The following is a 7,370-nucleotide window of genomic DNA, read 5'->3' as shown; positions in this document are numbered from 1 at the left end:
ATCAGAATCACAAACCAGAGACTAAAAACAGGCAAGGTCAGGAACTAGAAGCACAGGGCACACCACAGCCATGAGCCAGGGGATCAGGAACAGGGAAGCACTAAGCAAGACCTAAAAACCAATGAACAAGAACTAGGTACCTGAGGGGAAACACCATGTAACTGGGACCAAGAAGGCAGTTTTCCTTAAGCATTCCCAGGGATTATTGTTCTTCTGGTGTGGTTTAGTACCTGCTAAGGTGTTGGGGCTTAAAGCCAACTTATGGAAATAGGAGGCTCCTCCCTAGCTTGCTTCTGTAGCCATATGGCTGAGGGCAGGCAAAACTTAGGGGCATCTGAACCCCAAGCCTCCAGGCTTGGGCCTGCACTTAGGATGCCTGCCAAAATACTTTGGAAATATCTGAAGCCCCTGTTGGAGGTGGAGGATGTTTGCCGGTTGTAGGGCCACTTAACAGTTTTGGACTGACTCACGGATTTGGATTTGGACTTGATTTGGCTTGGAACACGAAAATTTTCTTAAAAACAAAACAAAACAAAAAACCAAACATGAGGTGAGCCTGAGGCGTACCTGTTCTGTTGAGTAGCTTGCTGGGAATTGATATGGCTGCTACTGATATGCAGGCAGGCAAGTTCCTCCAGGTAACTGGGACCAGCTAAAAATAATTAGCCCACTGGCGTCCAGGTCCATTCCAGCAGTCAGGACCGGGGTGGGAGGTAGGGCAGGGGGAGTCTCTCTGCCCCATTACCATGAAGCCTGAGTCATTTCAGGGCCATAACTGTAAGTGGCATCTTTACATACCCCTCCCCACCCCCAAGTTTGCAACTTTACAACTAGGAAAGAAATGTTTACAGCCCCCCCATTAATTTTTGTCTAAGGGGCTCAAGCGGGCCCTAATCTCACAGGAGCTGAACTCCTGGCTCAAGGGATGCTCAGTCTTAGCAGGGTTTTCCAGCACAACATTTTTTGGTTAGAAAATGTTATTTGGCCAAATTGAAGCATTTCCACAGAAATGTGTCCCCCTGGCCAAAAGCCCACGGAAACAACAGAGAAACGTTTGAGGTCAAACACCTCTATTTCAATCTTCTTGGTAAAGATGATTTCAATTTTCCATTTCAGAACTATTTTTCCTTTAGAAATGGATCTATTTTATACAATGATGAGTTACAACAAGCAATGAAAACATGGGAATTAAATCACCATTTTATCTAAAAATCAAAATGATTTAATCAGCCCCAAATACTTTTTTATGCTGAATTTTTCATCTTATGGAAAATTCAAAACATTGTTTGTTCCCTTTGGGAATAAAAACCAAGCCTGAAAGTCTGGCTTTTCTTATACACATTCTGGCTCCTAGACACTTTTATATAATAAGTCTAGTATGGACACAAATACTACAGTCTGGGATCATCTTAATTTGTCTGCAGGATAGAACTATGGAATTGGCAGAAAATTGGACCAAATAAGGTAAATGCAATTGACCTGTTTGCTCTTTCAGTTTCATTTAGCTGATTACAGAGTTTTTCCTGTTTCATTTGTCTCTAGTTTGTTTCCATTACTTCCTTAATTTCCCAAGTGATGTTTGCTTCATCATTTTGTCCAAAGGGCTGTGTTTTTTTTTTGGTTTGAATGATGTACTCTTTTGGGAGGTACTAATTTTTAAAGTTTTTAAACTGTTTTTCATGTTGTAAGTTTCTCAGCTTTTTATTTTCCCCCAAGTCACCAGCTTTTTATTTTTTCAAATATGTGTTTTGCAGGGTTTTTTGGCCTTTTGGTAGAATATTTATTTATCGTTTTGAAAATTGTTAATATTTTTTTACTACCTTCTTGTCTTGGAGCATATATTAAGGATTATTTCATTTACTTTCCTGGGAATTTTTCTTGATTTCCTGAGGCCTTCAAATACATTTGTTTTTCATTTTCTTCTTTAGCTGGGAAATATTTCAGCCATTCTGTTTTCCCATCTTGATTTTATTCTGACTTCTCCCTGTTTTTCAAAATGGCAGATTTTTTTTTCTGACACTAGTTTATTTTTTTCTGACACTTTCTAAATGCATCATTAAAAAAGAAGAACTGATACCCTTCCCATAACCTCTTCCTCCCTGTAGGGTTTGGTGGTGTCAGCTGTGGGTTGACAGTGTTTTCATGACTCTTGTGTAAGAATCTTGTTCCGAAATAAGGCCAGCTCCCCAGGCACAAGATGGAGGGTGAGATTTTCCTTCTCTCATGATGAGGGTGAGGACACACAACTCCTAGCAGGAGCTGGGGGGCTTTGTTGGAAAGGATGGAGGTAAGGGGCTGGTGGTTTCTGTAGGGTACCAATGCCTACCCTCTTCTTCCATGGCCCTGCTTCCTTCCTCAGTGCCTGAGGGGCCCTTATCAGAGTGGAGATGAGTGTCCCTATGCCAGAATTGAGGAGTACAGGGCCCCATCTACCTACAGGGGATGGAAGGGTTGGGTCCACACAGAGAACCTCACTGCCTTAATCGGGGGAGGGTGTTCTAGTACCCCCCTCACCACAGTGCAGGGATGGGAGGAAAGTGGATGGACTCATGGGTGCTCACAGCTGGGTACTCCAGGGTACATCAGGGCATTGGGGGCCATGAGTGCTAGGGTCTGGGGAAGATGCAGCCTGCACATCCCAAACTCCATCTCCTTGGGAACAAGGAGTAAGAGGACAAGGGAGCCAGATGCAAGGGGTGAACAGGGTTTAATTGTTTTGGACAAACCCTCTCATAGGAAGGTTGTGTGCCTGATCCCTGGCTTAGGGGTTGGGATCAGGTATCCTGGGGTCCTTGGAGCCAGCTCCAGAAAAAAAGATGTAGATCTCTCTGGGGAAAGCTAGGATCAAGTTTTCAGGGGGCAAGGATTAGGCAGGCAAGGGTTGGTGGAAGGATCCCCAAAGCACAGCACTCTCCAAACACTCACAGTTCATTAGCACATGTGGCATTATTTGGTCAATTTTTGTTTTTGTGGCAGGCTCGCTGCTTTTGCCTGGCAAGTCTGGCTTGGAGCAGGACATTTCAGATTAGTGGAATATTTCCACCAATTAGGTAACAGCTGGGAGGAGCTTGCCCCACCCCTTTCCGGAGGTGGGGGATGCAAGGAGCCCCTGGACCTGACTGAAGACTGTGCTTTGCAGGTACAGCAGACTTCAGGGGTGGGGCCTCCAGTGTAAATAAAAGCCCAATGTGATCAGCACACTGGGCAGACATGGCGAGGGATGGCGAGAGACAGCGAGGAGAGAGAAGCTCCAGAGAAGACCATCATCGGGACCCAGCCTGAGTCTTGACAGAGTGTGGATCAGCACACAGTGCTCTTGAGGTGACTTGAGCCTGTGAACCCGGCAAGCAGCTGGGTGAGGTAGTGTGTGGATTGGCGCATGAAGAGCCAGCCCTGGGAGCAGCTTGAGGCTGCTCAAGTTAGCCCCAGCTCTAGGCCACATAACCAGAGACCTGCAGTGTGGCTCAGCATTAAACTAAAAGAGCCCCAGTGCCCAAAGCAGGGCCCAGGAAGAAGAAAGACCCCTGGCATGAGGCTGGGAAACCAGAGTGAGGGCTCGGTTCCCATAGGAGCTCTCTGGGTGCCTAACACAAGGCACAGGGCCCACAGGGAAGAACCCTCAACTCAAGGCCAACACCTCCAGGAGGCCTGAGATGGCATGGGGACTCAGAGGAAGCACTGTGAGTTACCATAAACCTGTGTCCTACAGTGGAGGTGGCCTCAGGCAAGGGACCCTGGGAGAAATGGGCCTAGGGGGAGAAGACCCTATCCCATTTGAGGGAACAAGTGGTTGGAACCCAGATAGGATGCATCTGATATCTGGTATAGTTATGTTTCCTATTTGGTATCTATTGTTATTGTTGGTGTTATAAATGGCTGAGTGTATTAACTCTGTATAATGGGCTCTGTACAGACGTCTTTATTAGCTAACCCACTTGTGGTATAAACTTGCTGGATTGACTGGCCTGGGATCCACCCCTCTTCTGGGCCTGAAGCACAGGTATTTATCCGAATGCCCTCTGTAGGGCTGACTTCCTCTTGCTAATGGAGCTTTTTATACATATATACATATATACACACACACACTTAAAGAGTTTTATCTATAAATGCTGGTAACTCAATAAATTGTTTATAATTAAGAACTTTGGGCTTTGGCTAACTTTATAGACGAAAGAGGGATCCGCTCGAAATTCTGGCATTCCTCTCACAGCACCACCTCCTGCCTACCATTCGACTGAGAATAGGGCACACCTTTGGGTTACATTTTATTCTTTGGTTTCTTATCTAACTTCAAATTAAAAATACTTTACATGCCCTTAAGGATTTATTCTGGAATAAGAGGAGACCAAGGAGGTCCACAAATGGGAGTGTATGCCCCATGCTTTTTCACTTCTTGGCTCTGTGCTTATGCTGCCACAACCCCCTCTACCTCAGCTTTCCCTTCCTGTGACCCCTCTTCCCCTTCCTCCTCCCTGCCCCCCCACACCCAGAGCAGAGTTAGAGGCAGGCATCCTGGCTCCTATTCATGCCCCTGCTCATCAGCCCTCCAGTGGCAAATCAGAGTTGTACAGGTCAGATACAATATTTGTGATGTATTGTGCATTACCTATTATATATGGCATTGTTTCTTTAAATGTTGCTATAATGTGTGCCTTCTTAGGCACCATATTTTTTTGCTGGAAGTTTTGGTTTCTGTTAGAACAACGAAGTTACCAGCCATGTAAGCTGTGTGGCACACACTGCCTCTCTTAGGCTAGTCTAATCTCTCCACCATTATAGAGCCACACGATACAACAATATCAACCCTTAATGTGTGACTGTTCACAGCATGCTCTAAGTTTAATATGGCTTAATTTTCCATAGATTTAGAAGTGGTAATTGTAGTGTGTAACAAAACCTTTATAGAGCAACAGTGAAGCTTTAGAGAAGGTGCAGGAGTTATTGCTTGGATGCAGTGATTTTTGAATGTCACTGGGTGGCAGTGGAGTGTATTTTTTTAAATCAGGGTTTCTTTTCCATGGTAGAAATTAAAATGTCCTATGTGTTGGGTTCAAGTGGTTGTAAGTGAGCAGAATTAAACCAATAGTCGCCATGTAGAAGGCTGACAAACTGGTGCCTTAAATTAAAAGACAGTATAAAATGGTAAATAGAATTAGCTGGAAAATGGAATTTTCCTCCTGGCTGGAATGGATAAGCATGTCTGGAAAAGTCCAAGCCCCACTAAAAGTGAGGACTAGGATGAGAAACCAGGTCTTTCTATCTTTTGTGGTAGCATCCTCTCTAAGTCACGTGACAGCTGCATCATGCCTTTCCTGCTGGATCTGTATGTTTCCATCTCTTGGCTGCTGAAGAACAGGTTTAGGAAGAAGGCAGAGAGGCTTCTGAGCAGTGCCTAACAAGTTGCACGAAGGTTGAAGCACTCTCTGTTGGCAAGCCGATTCAGTCTCAATTTCCATTTGGGTGAGGGGGGCCTGAACCTATAAGGTCAGAGAGGGAGTGATTCTTCTCTGAGAACTGCTCTGCTTTTAGTGACTAGGTGTTTTCTGTCTCTTATTTTTCTGTGAGAGTTAATTCTTAACATAGTGGTTATTTAGTTTCATCAACATCATTTCCAGCTGTAATCAACATCCTGTGTAAAACCTCCAGAGTCCATGTATCCTACATGTGCGCACTCATGGAGCATGCCCATATGGTTTGTGGTGTGTCAAAACCATTTGAGGCACCATAAACTGCATGTGGCCCACACACACCCATATGCCGCATGGCTAACTTGCGGCACAGAGGGTTTTTTTTTCTTCTCGCTCTCTCCCCCCACCCCCACCTCACACACACTGGGAGGTTCCCCTGTAAAAAAATGCTACTAAAAAAAAGCAACATAGTGCATGTGGCAACAGTATGCAACATCGTAAACCAGAGCCTGGCCAGCCAAAGCCAGAAGGCTCAGTGCCACTGCTGCCCTGGGAGCCCCCCGGTGAAGGGGTGCTGGGGGAACACAAAATAATTAATACAATTTTTTGTCACAGAAGGTCATTAATCCTCTATCACCCACTAGCAGCCTAAATTCGGGGGCACCAAAATAAGTTAATTCCCCTGAAACCTGGTTGCTGTAGACTAGTTAAGTTGAACAAATATGTAGATACTGTAAAACAAATCCACAATAACACACCTGTGAAATAAATACCCAACTCAATTCCTGTAACACCCAAGCCGCAACACACAAAAAAAATCAAGCCAACAACAATGACAGGAGCTCCAATTAACCTAATTAATCAGTTAACAATGAAGTATTATGACATTGACAATTGGCTTGAACTAGGTGGCAAGCAGAAGTGTTACTCAAATTGCTGATTGCTCAAATCACAAGCGAGACTTTATAAAGGGGGATAAGGCAAGATGCTGCATTTATTGATCACGAGTTAGATATAGAGGTTCAGGCACACCATTCATACAAAACACACACAAATCATCATACCCATCATTACACACAGGGATACACATACACAAAACAGCCATTTCATCCACACACACACCAGATATAGTTACCAGCAACAGTTGTTCAATATCAGCCCAGGTTGACCACCCTGGGCTGATATGAGTAGATGCTGATGATTTGAAGATAGCAGATTTGAAGGTAACAGCTAGAGAGGGGTGAACAGATGCATCTGTGCTCCGATGAAACAGCAGTAGAGAAAGAGACTCACTCAATGTAGCATTTTCAAAGTGTTCTTTTATAGGGATTGGCATCCTTTGTTTCGGTGCTTTGGGGGTTCTCCATACCAAGCTTCTGTTTTTGCAGTTGTTCTTCCTTTGTCTTCATCTTATCTTAGCCTTGGAGTGTTCTTGTTGCCCGCATGGCAGTATTTCTTCTTCTGTTATCTCCTTTGTGCACTCAAGCTTTAAAGGGATTTTTCAGCCATTTCTTAGTTAGTTACTAGCTGGTAATTTACACATCTGGCACCTTGTTGCCTACATAAACAGTTAAATCTTCTCCCATCTCTATGCCATTCTCTCACCATTCACCCTTTTACACACACTCATAAAGGCTACGCAGAGTTCATTCACTTATATCAAGCAGAAGGATACAAAATGGAGTTTTCAAGGACAAAACTAACATGGTTACATTTCACTACTGTCACACTCTATGTTAACATCAGCTACATTAGTTCAGTTCATGCTACAAGAGCACTCTGCGGTCTAGTCAGCAGGGAAGTCTGCTGACAGCGTCTGAGGATTTTTGGCTTTTCCCTTCACAAGGTATCAGCACCTCAGGAAAAGGGAGGGCTGACATATTGCTCAACTGTGGCAGAGGTGAGAAGGGTCGAATGCACATAGGATGACTCTGCCCATCAGATGCTCCTTGAGCTCCACAC

This window comes from Alligator mississippiensis, chromosome 4 (assembly GCF_030867095.1).
Source record: "Alligator mississippiensis isolate rAllMis1 chromosome 4, rAllMis1, whole genome shotgun sequence".
NCBI classification, from domain to species: Eukaryota; Metazoa; Chordata; order Crocodylia; family Alligatoridae; genus Alligator; species Alligator mississippiensis.
This window is presented reverse-complemented; position numbering follows the sequence as displayed.